The sequence below is a fragment of the Hemitrygon akajei genome, chromosome 7 (assembly GCF_048418815.1).
Source record: "Hemitrygon akajei chromosome 7, sHemAka1.3, whole genome shotgun sequence".
In the NCBI taxonomy this organism is placed as follows: domain Eukaryota; kingdom Metazoa; phylum Chordata; class Chondrichthyes; order Myliobatiformes; family Dasyatidae; genus Hemitrygon; species Hemitrygon akajei.
Window position 1 is genome coordinate 39,641,494 of NC_133130.1, and position 16,925 is coordinate 39,658,418.

A 16,925-nucleotide genomic window follows, 5' to 3' on the forward strand; every position below is an offset into this window, starting at 1 on the left:
GGTAGTAACCTTTCTCAACATTATTTATAAGTAATAGATATTTCTCGAGATCCAAAAGAAAGTTTGAAACTTGTTTCCTAAAGGACACTTTAAGTAATGACAATTGCCTTGTGATGGCCTTGGTGCTCCAAAGTGGAGTGGAGAGACACTGAGATTGTGCCTGCTCCAGATCTGTTGCAGCAGTAGGCGAATTACAGTCGGTCCTGGTCCCTGCTCACGCAGGATATAATTCTTGCCATACCTAATATTTCAAAGCAATTCACTGCAGTTTTGGGTGACAGGTACTGAGGCAGCTCACTTTGTCCTCCTTGTGCACCAGGATGAATGCTGCCCTCTTGAAGCAGCTGGGTATCTCAGACCCAGAGCTGTTCTGGAATGCCACAGATCTAGTCCTCAGCAGCCTACAGATCATCCAAGACTAAAGCTTTGATAACACTTCCTATATTCTTGGAGCGCACTGTTGTCCATACAGATCTTGATGAAATTAGTGCTATGGTTTATCAATTCAGACCCAAAAATGAATCCAAATTCAAAGCAGTCCTGTAATCGCTCTTCCACCACCCTCAACCACATCTTCACGGTCCTCATCGTTGTTGCTGTGTGCCTTCATTTCTGCATCAATGCCAGGTGTGAAAGTACAGCCAAGCGATCAGACAAAAATCAATCAAAACTCAAATTGTAGTTTTAAAATATCAGAGATAATTTTGCAATGGAATAACAGTACCAAATGGTAATGGCAGTTCAGGTGATTACTGTACAGAAAAATATATCAAATATTTTGATTGTAACTAGGATAGAGCTTTTGCATTTTCAGTTCTGAAACACTGCGTATACTCAGTGACCACTTTATTAGGTACACCTAATAAAGGTGTACCTTTATTAATGTACCTTTTTAATGCAAATATCTAATCAGCTAATCATGTTGCAGCAACTCAATAGCTAAAATCATGCAAACATGGTAAAGAGGTTCAGTTGGTTTTCAAACCAAACATCAGAATGGGGAAGAAATGTGATCTAAGTGACTTTGACCATAGAATGATCATTGCTGCCAAACCGGCAGTCTAAGTATCTCAGAAACTGCTGATCTTCTGGGATTTTCACACACACATGTCTCTAGAGATTGCAGAGAATAATACAAAAAACAAAAAAAAAAATCCAATGAGCTCCAATTCTATGGGCAAAAATGCCTTGTTTATGAGAGAGGTTAGAGGAGAATAACCAGAGTAGTTCAAGCTGACAGGAAGGTGACAGTAACTCTAATAACTATATGTTATAACAGTGGTGTGCAGAAGAGCACCTCTGAATGCACAACCCATCAGACCTTGAAGTGGATTGGCTGCTGCAACAGACCCATGAACATACACTCAATGGCCACTTTATTAGGTGGAGGAGATACCTAGACCTCTGGACTTCCTGTCAGATTGCCAGCAGGTGGTAAGAGTGGGCTCCCTCACTTCCACCCCTCTGACTGTCAATACAGGAGCCCCTCAGGGCTGTGTACTAAGACCCCCCCATGACTGTGTTGTCACCCACAGCTCTAATCTGCTAATTAAATTTGCCGACGACACTGCATTGATCAGCCTTACCTCAAACAATAATGAGGTGGTCTACAGGGAAGAAGTCATCTCTCTGACACAGTGGTGTCAAGAAAACAACCTCTCCCTCAATGTCACAAAAACAAAGGAGCTGATTGTGGATTACAGCAGGAATGGAGACGGGCTAACCCCTATTGACATCAATGGATCTGGAGTTGAGAGGGTAAACAGCTTCAAGTTCCTCGGCAGCCACATCACCGAGGACCTCACGAGGTCTGTACACACAAGCTGAGTGGTGAAAAAAAAGGCACAACAGCGCCTCTTTCACCTCAGACGGTTGAGGAAGTTTGGTATGCGCCCCTAAGTCCTAAGAACATTCTACAGGGGCACAATTGAGAGCATCCTAACTGGCTGGATCACTACCTGGAATGGGAACTGTACCTCCTTTAATCGCAGGACTCCGCAGAAAGTGGTGAGGACAGCCCAGTGCATCTGTAGTTGTGAACTTCCCACGATTCAAGATATTTACAAAGACAGGTGTGTAAAAAGGGCCCGAAGGATCATTGGGGACCTAAGTCAACCCAGCCACAGTTCATTCCAGCTGCTACCATCCAGGAAGTGGTACCGCAGCATAAAAGCCAGGACCAACAGGCTCCAAGACAGCTTCTTCCACCAGGCCATCAGACTGATTAACTCACGCTGATTTGAGTGTATTTCTATGTTACATTGACTGTACTATTTATTCTAAATTATTATAAATGACTATGATTGCACATTGCCCATTTAGATAGAGACGTAGAGTAAAGATTTTTATTCATGTATGTGAAGGATATAAGAAATAAAGCCAGTTCAATTCAAAAATTCAATAATAAGTTTGCCACTGAGTGTATATTCTAATCAAAACTTAAATCACAGCCTGTTATGGAGCCTCCAATACATAAGATTGCAAGATGCTGCAGAAACTCAGCCGGTTCCAGCTTGGACACAATCTCTCTGCCATTGAGAAGATCTTCAAGAAGTGTTGGCTCAAAAAGGTAATAACCATCATAAAGAACCTTCACTATCCAGTACATGCCCTTTGCTCATTACTATCATTATGAGCTACAGAAGCTGAAGACCCACAGTTAATAATTTAAGGATCACGTCTTCAACTCTGCCATCAGATTTCTGAATGGTCTGTGAACACATAAACTTGACCTTGTTATTCCTAATTTTTTCACTATTGATTAATTTTGTTAATTATAGTAATTTCACAATTTTATGCTGTACTGCTGTTGCAAAACAGCGAATAAATCTGCATCTGATTCTGAATTAAAATTTAGATGTTAACTTTTCCTATGAAAATATTTTTGAACAGACTATTGAAGATGATAATAATTATTTTTAAAATTTTTTTATTGAGATACAGCATGGAATAGGGCCTTTCAGCCCTTTGAGCCACACCAGCCAGCAACCCCCAATTTAATCTTAAACTAATCACAGGACAACTTACAATCAACCAATTAATGTACCAACTGGTAGATCTTTAGATTGTGGGAGGAAACTAAACACCAAACAGAAAACTGAGCAATCATGGGGAGGATGTACAAATTCCTTATAGGCAGTGGCAGTGGGGTTTGAATGCAAGTTTTGTTTTTCCCCTTTGTTACCCATTGAAGAAAAGAAGTCAAGAGAAAAGTTTCTCCATACCTTCCACTGCATACCTGTAACTATTTGGCAACTATTCTACATGTGAAAGTCTGGAAGCAGACCATTCATGTCTTAATGAGAGAGATTTGGTGGCACAGCAGACTGGCGGAAAGCACATGGGAATGGAAATAGGCTATTCATCCCCTTAAATTGATCTTACTGTTCAAATAGGTAATGCCTGATAATATCGTGTTCCATTTACACCTTTCTTGATTGCCCAAAAAATGGAGTATAAGCAGAAATTGCGTATGACACTCAGCAGTTCACACATCTCTGGAAAAGAAAACAATTACCATTTTACAACCCTTCATCAGAATTGAACTATATTTACTTTGAACTGAAACATTAATTCTGGCTCATTTTGCATGACATTTTTGTTATTTCCCACATTTTAAAATTTTTTCAGATTTCCACCATCCATGCTTCTTTGCTTTGCAATAATTTACCAATCCTTGCTTTACAAATTTTGGTTCATTATATCTTGAAGGTGAAGTCACCTGTCAATGGTGTGCGATGGAGAAAGTGTGTAACAGCAAAGTACAAAGTAAATTTTTATTGTCAGAGTACATATATGTCACCACGTACAACTTGAGATTCATTTTCCCTTGGGTGTACTCAGCAAATCTACAGAATAGTAACTATAACAGGATCAATGAATGATCAAATAGAGTGCAGAAAACAATAAACTGTGCAAACGCAAACATAAATAAATAGCATTAAGTAATGAGAACATGAAATGACAAGATAAGGAGTCCTTAAAGTGAGATCATTGATTGTTGGAACATCTCAATGGATGGGTAAGTAAATGTAGTTATCCCCCTTTGTTCAAGAGCCTGATGATTGAGGTGTAGTAACTGTTCTTGAACCTGGTGGTGCGAGTCCTTAGGCTCTTGTGCCTTCCACCTGATCAAGAAAAGAGCATGGCCTGGGTGGATTCCTGATGATGGATGCTGCTTTCCTACAATGATGTTTCTTGTAGATGTGCTCAGAGGTTGAGAGGGCTTTACCCGTGATGTACTGGGCCAAATCCACCCCCTTTTGCAGGATTTTCCATTCAGAGGCATTGGCATTTCCATACAGGCCACGATACAGCCAATCAATACACTCTCTACTGCACAAAATGTTACAGCTTTTGAAAACAAACTTTTAATCTTTACTATACTAACCTTCCATTGATCCAGATAAAAGCTTTTTAAGTTATTTAATTCCTGCATTTCTGGTAAAAGTTGCTGAATTATTCTAATTGTGGTGGAATACTCAACATGAAACTTAATAGGATTCTCAGACTTCTGCCTCTGTACTGCCATATACTGTTTGTGTATCATTCTAATGTGACCTCCCTACCCAAATATTCAGTGCCTCAGCAAATAAGTTAGTCTTCCCTGATCACCTTATCCATTTGTCATCAGGAGCTCCACTTGCCAACTTTCAGTTTACCTCACATCATCCAACTTGAAGCTAGCTTTCAGTTAGTTTCTGGAACTGAATTCTCTGTAACACTCAGAGCATCAAATAGGCAATGGTTTTGAATTCTTAAAACCCTTCATAAGTGTTAGATTGACCAGGCATAGCAGTGAGGCTTTATGCTTCTTTCTGGGCTACAATTCAGTTTTTTCACAGTGAAGCAGATGAGTAGCTAAGATCAATGGAATGGAAACTTTTGCCATATTGAGCACTCTTTGCATCTGTAATTTTATGCTGTGAAGGAACTAATGTATTTTCATGAATGCATTGTTTTGTAGGACAAGGGTGGTTGCAACAAAAGGACTATAATTATTTGAGAACACTCTTGGAAATAAAAATAGAACATTGTTGCCTGGAAAAGTTTTTAATATAATTATTTTACATTTATAGATATTTTATAGGTGGTTTTAAAATTAAGTTACAGAGTATTATTACATTACTCTGCACTGTGAAAGATCAGAATCAGGTTTATCACTGGCATATGTTGTGGAATTTGTTGTTTTTCAGCAGCAGTACATTGCAATACATTATAATAAAATCAATAAATTACAATAAGTATATTTAGAAATAAAATTAAAATAAAAAAAGTAGTGCACAGTAAGAGAGGAAAAAATATTGAGGTAGTGTTCATGGGTTTGTTGTCCATTCAGAAATTGATGGCGGAGGAGAGGAATCTGTTCCTAAAGCATTGAATGTGTGTCTTCAGGATCTTGTACTTCCTCCTTGATGGTAGCAAAATGAAAATAGGGCTTGTCCTGGGTGATGGAGGTCCTTAATGACGCTGCCAACTTTCTGAGGCATCGCCTTTTGAAGGTGTCCTGGATGATTGGGAGTCTAGTGCCCATGATGGAGCTGATAGAGTATACAGCTTTCTACAGCTTTTTCTGATCTTGTGTAGTGTCCCCTCCAGACCACATTGTGATGCAGCCATTTAGAATGTCTGCAGAAATGCATGAGTGTCTTTGGTGACATAGCAATTCTTCTCAAACTCTTAATGAAATATAGTCACTGTCATGCCTTCATTGTAATTGTAACAATATGCTGGGCCCAGCATAGATCCTCATGGGTTTTGACACACAGGAACTAGAAACTGCTCACCTTTTACATGTCTGATCCCTCACTGAGGACTGGTGTGTGTTCCCTCAACTTCCTCTTCCTGAAATCCACATTCAGTTGCTTGGTTTTGCTGATGTTGTGTGCAAGGTTGTCCTGCGATACCATTCAGCCAGCTGATCTACGTCGCTCCTGTATGCCTTAATTCACTTTTCAAAAACAAATGTATATACACGCACACACACAGAGTATATACGTAGTTGAAACAGCTTGTAATGGCTTAAATTTTAGCACAAATATATATATTTTATATATACATATATATCTGACAAATATATTACTTTTGTTAAGTTTACTAATTGCAACATTGTTTTTTAGCATCCAGAACTATGTATACATAGTGTGTATATAGTGTGTGTGTGTGTGGGGGGGGGGGGAGGTGGGGGGAAAGAAAAAGCCCTGTTCGTAAATTATACAGGTTAGGTCCATATCCTTCTACACTTTACCTCTTTTACGTAGGTGCATGAGATTTGCAGTGATGAATTCTATTTGACTGTTCTGTTCATTTACATCTCCATTTATTATTTTTTTGTAATTCAACTTTTTATTATTATTTATTCTTATTTTACAAAGCAGCACAGCATATCATAGAGCAGATACAGTACAGCATATTTACACAGCCATCCCGTGACAGGAAAACAAATAAAACTTAGAAACAGAAAGAAGTTCTAATTTAAGTTTAACATACAACCAAAATTGATCCCACGCGTCTTGCACTTTTCCCTCACTGTTAATTCTTCCCAACATGTGTTCATATGATAAAATCTTAATCATTTCCTTAGTCCATTCCTTCACAGTGGGACATCTGGTTTTTTTCCAGTTTTGCAATATAATTCTTGCAGATGCGATTAGACCCACCTTTAAAATAGTAAATTTGTCATTGTTTACATTAGGTATCTTTGTCCTATCACCCAGGAGACAAAGCCGTGAGAACAGGGGCAGTGTAGAACCCGACCAATTCCCCAACAAATCAAGAACTTTATACCAAAATGGATGAGCCATGGAACACTTCCAAATCATGTGAAAATATGTGCCCACCTCATTTTCATAAATGATATAAAGCATCAGTGTTTTATAAAATGTTCAGGCACTTTTGTGGGTGAACTGTGTAACAATCTCAAAGCAGTATGACAGAAGTATCTTGGAAGCGATATTGAAGATAATGAGTGGTCAAATATTTTATCAAATGTGGGTAGACATATTAGGGAAGTGAGAGGGAAATTTATTCAGTATAAGATAGTACACAGATATTATTGGACACCAACTAGACTCTACAAAATGGGGATTGTTGATAATAATTTATGCTGGAAATCTCAATTTATTTCAATTTTCTTGATCAAAACTGGTATCAGAATCCCAAAGGTGGAAAGAAAATCATGGTATAGTTACTTTGTTAGCGATAAAAGAACTAAGAAATGTAACAAACAGTGAAAGATTTAACTTTTAAGAAATGGAATTAGTGACGGGAATTATGGCTCAGCCATTTAGTAAGATTCTGTGTGTTGAGTGCTCTTTGCCACCTGGTCTCCATTCCTGTGATTTGCAGCATGTCCAAAAATATTGATCTTTGCCCTGAATATTCCAGCCATTTGAAGAACCATATCCTTCTGACAAAGAATCATAATCAATCGTGGGAACCATGGTATACTGACTCCAAGACCATTACATACTTTTGGACACAGAGATTGGAGCTGCATAAGATGTCTAAGTGAGCTCTTACTAATACCCTCTGCAAAATTGGTCAAGGTAAATTACTGTTTGCCTTGTCATCATTTGCTGTATCTTCATGCTTATTTTCTGAGCGTCCTGTGTACATAAATGTAGAGAGAAGATGGAGAGGTGAAACAGAAGCGAATAGGTGATAGGTGAACCAAAAAGGAATGAAGAATGATGGGCAGATGGAACCAGGGCAAGGAGAAGTTACTTGTCCTGCTGAGTTCCTCCAGCTCCTTGTTTTTTGCTCCAGATTCCAGCATCTGTAATCTCTGATGTCTCCAAAATGAAAAGAGAAAAACAGAAGCTTTTGTAAGTACTGTAGACTCTGATAGCATCTATGAAGCAGCTATTGGGCTAAAGATCTCTTTTCTTTGTTGGCCATGCAGTTGCAAGGCCCTAATAGTTGTGATGGTCTCCACTTAATTCAAATTGCTCTTCATTCTCGTCCAGCTCATGAAATTCTGTGTGAACAAATTCATGGGACATGAGATTTTTTTCCATCTTTTTGAGTACTATTGAATTTCATCCTTATGAGGGTTCTAAGGTCTTCAGTTTCTCAATTCCAATCATCATTGTTGCATTAATTTATGTATTTATTGAGATACAGCATGGGCTAGGTCCTTCTGGCCTCTCAAGCCACACAGCACAGCAACTCTCGATTGAAATCTAGCCTAATCATAGGACAATTTACAATGACTAACTGGTTCATCTATGATCTGTGGGAGGAAATTGGAGTAACTGGAGAACACCCACTCAATTCATGGGGAGAACATAGAGACACCTTGCTCACCCAGACACCCAGATAGTCGGAATTGAACTCCGAACTGAACTACCAATGCACCCCAAATTAGTTAGGTGTCTGAAATGTACATATATATCAAAGAGTATCTTCATTATCAGACACCTAGACACCCTTTTGGGATACATTTTATTCGGGCTAATTCTATGCAATTTGGACGCAGTTATTGAGTTCAGGTACCTATAGTGACTGATATCTAAACAATGATGTAGAAGGAAAATTCATCCCCAAAATGGTACTACAGGGAAAAATCAGGAACTTGCATAGACATCCTGATGAAACTTAAATGTAAAACAGAATACTGGAAGAAATCTGGGAAGGAGTTAGAGAGGCTCTTGATTTTTTAAAAAAAAGTTATATTTGATAGATGGCTTTAGGGTTTCTAACTATTTTAATAACCCCTCCTTTGGAAAAACAGCACTAAAAACAAAATTAAAATTATACTTTAGGACATTTATGTAATCTGAATTTGTTTCTTTAAGTAGAGAAACATATGAATTATGAGTCTAGGAAGTGAACTTGAGTTTCTTGTATTTGTGTGTGCTGCAATGTATTTGTGCTTTCAGAGAATTATTTTTATGCTGTAAATTTTCTATCCTTTAACCAAAGTAAACATCATCTTGTTTTTCAAATTCTTTCATATATTTGTACCTGGAGTTATTCACATTCCAGAAATGTATTGTACAAAGAAGCCACTAATCTCCTTTCTGTATCTCCTACTTATTCTAAGATCATGACTTCTGTCTTCAGTTTTCAAATAACCTTGTCTGTTGCTTTGGATATCATGGTTAACTAAGGCTAAATTTAACTTGTTTGTTGCTGAGGCCAACATGCGTAATGCTGAGTTCTGTGATGACCCCATTATAATACCTGGAAAAACAATAAGACAGGACAATGAGATGTTACCACACCCTTGGAGTCATTCAATGCAAATTTTTAGGTTTGTGCATCTGACCAGAGTCCTTGCATACGTAGTAGTTTCCTACTCCTGTGAAGGAGTGCTAAAGTAACTTGCTTTATCTGTCCAAATACAATGAATAACATGAGAAAAAAAATCTCTGATTTATGAAAAATCCTTAGACCTAGTGTTCTCTTTATCATGCCTTGTTTGTGGAGCAGGTTTCATATGAAAAACTGAAGTCTTGTCAAATTGCAGAAAGAAATATATTAAAGAAATTAAACCTGTTTTATAAGAAATAGATACAAAACATGTAAGTGAAAATTCATAGGGGTGAGTAAAGTGTAAAGTGATGTAATTTATCAGTTTAATTTAAATCCACATGAGTCATAGGGTCACAGAAAGAGGCCATTTGGCCCATCTCATCTGTTCTGAACTATTATTCTGTTCAGTCCCAACAATGCACACCTGGATCATAGTGCCCCATACTCCTCCCATCCATGTACTTATCCAAACTTCTCAGTGATTCAAATTGTGTTTTTACTGCTCTGAATACATGATCACTTCCATGCCTTTTCTGATACTTTGACAGCTTCCTGTTAGTTATTTGTTCACCGGATGTGAACATTGCCAGCATTTATTCTCCATCCCTAATTAACACTCAACTAATACAGTTAAGACCAGCCATACCTGAATAAAATATAGACCAGACAGGATAAAGTGTATCAGATTTAATTTTCTCAAAGACTAGACAATCTGGTTTGATACCAGCTTCTTTTCAGATTTTATTTAATCATTTTGATGTGTATTCCCTAGCTTTCATAGTGAGATTGAAAATCCATGTCTCTGGATCAATTGCTAGTAAGCCAACTAGCATGCCACCATACCCTTGCAGGAGGACATCTCTCTCATCCTCAACAGAAAATTATTTTGTGCACCAGTGCTTGTTGGATACAAACTCTAGATTTTATGTGGTGTAGGGAAAGCAAAGCAAACTAGAGATTGGCCAAGCAGTTTGCTTGATTTGTTCAAACAAATATCATCAGATGAGAAGCTGGGACAAGGTTAAGTGGATCAGGAGCATTGTGAAATGTCAAAGGTCAAATGTCAATGCCAGAAAAGTCAAAAAGACTCAAAACAGAGGATTAGAACAAATTAAAAAAGCAAAATTGCTGGTAGAACTCAGCCAGTTCAGCAGCATCTGTGAAAAGAGAGACCAGTTAACATTTCTGGTTGAAGATTCTTTATCAACAGGAAGGATAAAAGAAGTTTAGGCTGGATATTCTCTAGAAAACAGCTGTGTTAAAGTCATTTTTATATCAACCATATTTTTGCTATTTGCATTTAATTAAGCAAATAAACTTATTGTCCTTAAATACTATACCCATACATAAATCAGATATGCAATTAAGGCATGTTATCATAATGTCATGTAACATTTTCCCTCATTTACATTTTCTGGTCATTTTCTTGACACAATTTGCCTCGAATTCTGAAAGAGCAAAAGAAAACCTATTATGACTTTTATGCTGAATGGATGAACTGTTATAAAGTTGAATTTTTTTAAACTAATGCTGACTGCTCTTGTGTCAAGTGGGTTAGATGGAGCGGGTAAGAGGATGCAGTTAGCATCTGTGTCTAAAAATAAAGAAATCATGGACACACAAGGATCTGTTTCCTGTTTGTAACAATAATCCTGACGTGGTACAGGGCTGTGATTTTTAAGGTTAAGGTTTAGACTGGGGCAGTTTTTCAACAGTTATGGCCAATTTCATGCCTGATTAAAATTCTGAGCAGTATTATTTTTTCTAATGTGAATTCACAAGATTGCTATATATTTTACTGGAGCTTTGAAATACTCTTTAGAGCAATAGAGTTTTTGTGGGTTAAAATAATATCATGAAAATGTGCATCAAATGGATTGGGGCCAAAAATGCCTACTGCATATCATGAACTGTAACTCTGGCAGAAGAAAATGATAGAAGGGCTTAACACCCAGAACTTTCCACCTAGTCCTGTGTGTTGATTGGTCTTCTTCTGATAAAACCTCCATTTGTCCACAAACAAAGTGTGACGAGCATACCAGATAACCAGTTTTTAGCCCCATCAATTGGTAAAGAAAAGAAAAGGTCTGGACTTTGAACATAGTACAGGCCTGTGCAGTGTGGTAAGATGGGCTTTACTGACTTCGGGCCGAGAAAAGTGAGCCTAGTGTGCATTCAGACCGATTTGGACCGTGCAGATGGCAGGGATTCTCTTTATCACTAAAAGCTTGAGCAAGATTAGCGAGCCAACAAATATCAATGGAAAAGCTTATTTATTGCTCTTTGGGTATCTATAAACTTTGAATAAAAGTTAAAATCAGTGTTTTTAGCATAATGGTTAAGCACAGCAGTTTAGAAAAATTGGGATGTGGCCTTGGTAATTATCAACTTGGAACTATTAGAAAGCAGGAGGCATTCGTTTCAGTAGAAAAGGTATTGGTGATGTCAGTGATCTATATGACATTTTTCATTCACAAACAAGAGAAAATCTGCAGATGCTGGAAATCCAGGCAAAACTGTTGGAGGAACTCAGGAGGCCATGCATGCAATTATGGAAAAGAGTATAGTTGATGTTTGGGGCTGAGACCCTTCATCAGGACTGGGGAGAAAATGAGGAGTAGGAGTTAGAAAGTTGGGGGAGGGGAGGAAGAAACACAAGGTGGTAGGTGAAACCAGAAGGGGTGAGGGGTGAAGTAAAGAACTGAGAAGTTGATTGGTGAAAGAGATACAGAGCTGGAGAAGGGGGAATAGGATAAGAGAGGACAGAATGTTATGGAAGAAAGAAAAGAGGGAGGAGCACCAGAGGGAAGATGTTAAGGAGATAAGGTGAGAGAGGGAAATGTGGATGGGGACTGCTGAAGGGAGGGGGTATTACTGGAAGTTTGAGATATTGATGTTCATGCCATCATGTTAGAGACCCAGATGGAATATAAGGTGTTGCTTCTCCAACCTGAGTGTGACCTCATTGTGACAGTAGAGGAGAGGAGGCTATGGATTGAAATGTTGGAATGGGAAGTGGAATTAAAATGGGTGGCCACTGGGAGACACTGCTCTTTTTGACAAATGGAGCATAGGTGCTCAGCAAAGTGGTCTCCCAGTCTACATTAGGTCTCACCGATATACAGGAGGTCATACCAGGAGCCCCGGATACAGTAGATGACCCTAACAGACTTACAGGTGAGGTGTTGCTTCAACTGGAAGGACTGTTTTGGAGCCTGAATGATAGTGAGGGAGGAGGTGTAGGGGCAGGTGTAGCACTTGTTCTGCTTGCAAGGATAAGTGCCAGGAGGGAGATCGGTGGGGAGGGAGAAATGGACGAATGGACAAGGGAGTTGTGTAGGGAGCGATCCTTGTATAAAGAAGAAAGTGGGGGGTGGGGTTGACATTTTCCATGATTTGTTACAGGGATTAACTGGCTTTTCTGCAGTAACTTTAATGAAAAAGCGGTGAAAATGCATTTTTTTTTCTTGGAATTTGCAGATCTTTCACTTGTGTTGTGACACAGATAAATAACAAAAAGTGCATGAAATTTGTTAATTTATGTTACAGAATTTGTGAGTCCTTATTTGAAATGGTCCAGTGTCAAAGTTGCTATCAGCCAAGTCTTGAATTTTTAGGAAGTTTTGAATTTGTTTTTGAAACTGATGGTGGTGATAGACTCAAATAATGAGTTCCCAGTCCATAGTACGTTACTTAAGTCCAATTGATCAAATTAAACATCAGTGAAGTTTTATGTACAATCCAGTGCTAACATTCTTGTACTTGTGTGGGTCCATGCCTTTATTTCCAGACAGGCAATTTTTCTGATTTCAGCTTCTGTACCAGGTCATTTTCCCAGCCAGAGTGGAAAAAAAGTATGAAAGCCACTTGAACATTACACTTGTGGAATAGCATTGCTGAAGACATTGCATTCACCAAAGTTCTAACCTTTTGTCAACTGGGAATGTTCTTGTGGAAATTACTGATAAGTAAATTAAGAAAATATGAATAGCTTAAAGTACACACTCTATGCAAAAATGATCACCAGTTAAAAAGAGAAGGGATCTTCTACCTAGAGCTTTAATTTGATTTTTCAGATTACCTGGATATTTCTGTACATACCCCAAACATTTTTTTTTCTTTATTGTAGGAAACTTCTTTGTGAGTTTGCAGGTGCCTATTGTCCACAGGCCATCCACTTACTGCTTAGAGATGAGTTAGTTCATCTCTTCTTTGTCACACAGTATTATAGTAGTAAAATAGTGGTAGTACTCATGGAGTATGGAAAGGCCTAGATAGAGTGTACCAGGACAGGATGTTTCCATTAGCGTGGATCAGTGACCAAAGGGCACAGCCTCAGAATAGAAGGGCCTCTGTTTAGTACAGCTAGGAAGCAGAATTTCTTTAGCCAGAGTGGTGAATCTGTAGAATTCATTGCCACAGACAGCTGAGGAGGCCAAGTCATTGGGTATATTTAAAGCGGAGATTGAGAGGAAAAATGTGTCAGCCATGATCAAGTGGTGAAGCAGTCTCAATGGACTGAATGGCCTAGTTCTGTGTCTATGTCTTACAGTGTTGTGGATGAAGCTGCCACAAGGGATCCACTCCACTGTATATTGTGTGTATAATTTATTGAAGTGTTAAGGAAGGCCTTGAGAATGGCCTCCATACTAATATTGCTTTTTAAGTAGGATTTCTACCTGCATCATGAAATGTAACATTTGGTTGTCTCCGGGAAATGAAAGTATAAATAAAATAGTGTGAAATTCCCTTAACGGCTAGAATAATATGTCATTAAAATGCTCACAAAGGTAAATGTTTCTTTGTCTTTATCTGAAGCTATACGTTGACATCAGATGAATAGCTAATGCATGAAGGGTTGAGCAGAGATGAAGAATGACTTCTGATACATTACTTTGGTTTCCAGTGATGATATCTACTGTGGTGTAAATGTCTGACTTGCCTTTCTTTTTTTTCAGTAGAGTTCGCATTGTTACATGGAACTGGCCATAAACTAACAGGACAAGACATTTAAATAGAAATAGAGAAACACCCTTCAGCCATAAGACATAGGAGCAGAATTGGGCCATTTGGCCCATTGAGTCTGCTTTGCCATTCCATCGTGGCTGATTTATTATCTCTCTCAACCCCATTCTCCTGCCATCTACCCACAACCTATGATGCCCTGATTAATTAAGAATTTATCAACTTCTGCCTTAAATATACCCAATGACTTGGCCTGCACAGCCATCTGTGGCAATTAATTCCATAGATTCACCACCTGAAAGTTATCCTCTTCTCTGTTCTAAATGAACATTCCTCAATTCTGAAGTTATACCCTCTGGTCCTAGACTCATCCACAATAGGAAACATCCTCTCCACATCCACTCTGTCTTGGCCTTTCAAAGTTTGTTAGATTTCAATGAGATTCCCCCCTCATTATGCTCAAGTCCAGCAAGTACAGGCCTAGAGCCATCAAACAGTCCTCATACATTAACACTTTTCATTCCTAGAATCATTCTGGTAAGCATCCTCTGGACCCTCTCCATCTTTTCTTCATCAAGGGGCCAAAAAACTGCTACACCACACCAAGTATGGTCTGACCAATGCTTTATAGATTCTCAGCATTACAGCTTGCTCTTATGTTCTTGTCCTCTCGAATTGAATAATAACATTGCATTTGCTTCCTTGATACTGACTCAACCTACAAGTTAATCTTCAGGGAATCCTGCACAAGGACTCCCAAATCCCTTTGCGCCTCAGATTTTTGTATTTTCTCTCCATTTAAAAAATAGTCAACCCTTTCATTTCTTATACCTAGGTACAGGACCATGACATTATTTTCTAACTGACACTTCTTTGCTCAATCCCCCAATCTGTCTAAACCCTTCTGCACTCATTCTGCTTCCTCAACTCTACTTGCCCTCTACCTATGTTTATATCGTCTGCAAGCTTGGCCACAAAGCCATCAATTTCTTCATCCAAATCATTGACATATCACGTGAAAAAAAGTGGTCTCAACACCAATCCCTGCAGCACACCGTGAGTCACCAGCAGCCAAGCATAGAAAGCCTCCTTTATTCCCACTCTGTGCCTCCTGCCAGTCAGCCAATCTTCTTTCCATGCGAGTACCGTTCCTGTAATACCATGACCTCGTAGCTTGATAAACAGCCTCATGTGTGACACCTTTTCAAAGTCCTTCTGAAAATCCAAATAAATAACAACCACAGACTCTCCTTTGTCTATCCTTCCTGTTATTTCCACAAAGAATTCCAACAGATTTGTCAGGCAAGATTTCTCCTTAAAGAAACCTTGCTGACTTTGGCCTATTTTATCATGTGCCTCCAAGTACCCCAAAACTGCATCCTTAATAATGACTCCAACATCCTTCCGACTACTGAAGTCAGGCTATCCTGCATATAATTTCCTTTCTTCTGCCTCCCTTCCTTCTTAAGGAGGGGAGTGAAATTTGCAATTTTCCAGCCCCCAGAACCAGCCCCTTCCGGTCTGTGCTGCCTAAAGTGAATGGCAGAAATGATTTCATTTCCTCTCTCTTCACTTTTACTAACTGATCTTTCTCATCTGCCTTATTTATTTTTGATAACTTTCAATGCATTTGGGTTTCCATATTGAGTATTTGTTGTGCATTTTCTGACGTGACTTAAGGATGTCTTTATAATTGGAACTCATTTGTTTCCTGTGGATGGCCTGTAAGTTAGTTTGACTCAATCACTGACGATTCCTTGATCTGGTCATCCACCTTTGTTAAATTAACTTTCCATGACCGCATAAAAACTGAAAATTGGATGCCCTCAAAGCCACATTGGATTGTCTGTAATAGTTTTGGCTGAGATATTTTCTGAACTGCTTTTTGATTTGTTTGCCAACATCACACTACTCAGTCTTGGAATGTTTCAGTGTATGGAGTTCTCCAGAAACCTACTGTATATACAACATAAATCATATTTAAAAAGCATAGGACATAGAAATCTACAGCGCATTACAGGCTCTTCAACCCACAATGTTGTGTCGACCATGTAATCTACTCTCGAAACTGTCTAGAATTTCCCTACCACATAGCCTTCTATTTTTCTAAGTTCCATGTACCTATCTAAGAGTCTCTTAAAAGACTATCGTATTCGTCTGTATTACCTTCGCTGGCAGTGCATTCCATGCACCCACCACTCTCTGTGTGGAAAAACTTACCTCTGACATACCCCTTGTACCTACTTCCAAGCACCTTAAAACTATGCTCCCTCGTGTTAGCCATTTCAGCCCTGGGATTCAGTCTTTTCACGGAAGAAAACTAAGATGAGATTTTCTGAGAAATAAAAACATTTCTAGAGCCACCTGTGCTGTAACTGCTATCTGATGTCTTGTGTTCTGAATATCGGGTTAAATGCAGAATCCTTTAGTATTTTATTGGATACTATTCAGTGTGTCTTTTTAGAATTACTTAATACACTGCATGTAGCCGAAGTACACTGCCTATAGAGTTATATAGAGTCTACCTGAAGTTATATAAGGCTAAATGCACCACTTAAGTACAGTTCACTGAAATAAATCTTATCTTATTACACACCAGTCCCTCCTCAAGTGTCTGAAAAGTTGGTCCCTCTATTGTTACACCTGATGTCCCTATGCATCTTTCAGGCATGATGATATTGCCCTTGCACTGAAACACTGAA

The 16,925-nt window shown here is 38.7% G+C and overlaps 1 protein-coding gene across 2 annotated transcripts in view; it reads left to right on the forward strand.

Moving 5' to 3' along the window:
• The window catches only part of prkcea (protein kinase C, epsilon a), a 602,180-nt gene that overhangs the window by 70,801 nt on the left and 514,454 nt on the right, over positions 1-16,925 (forward strand). The gene's annotated exons all lie outside the window — the stretch shown is intronic.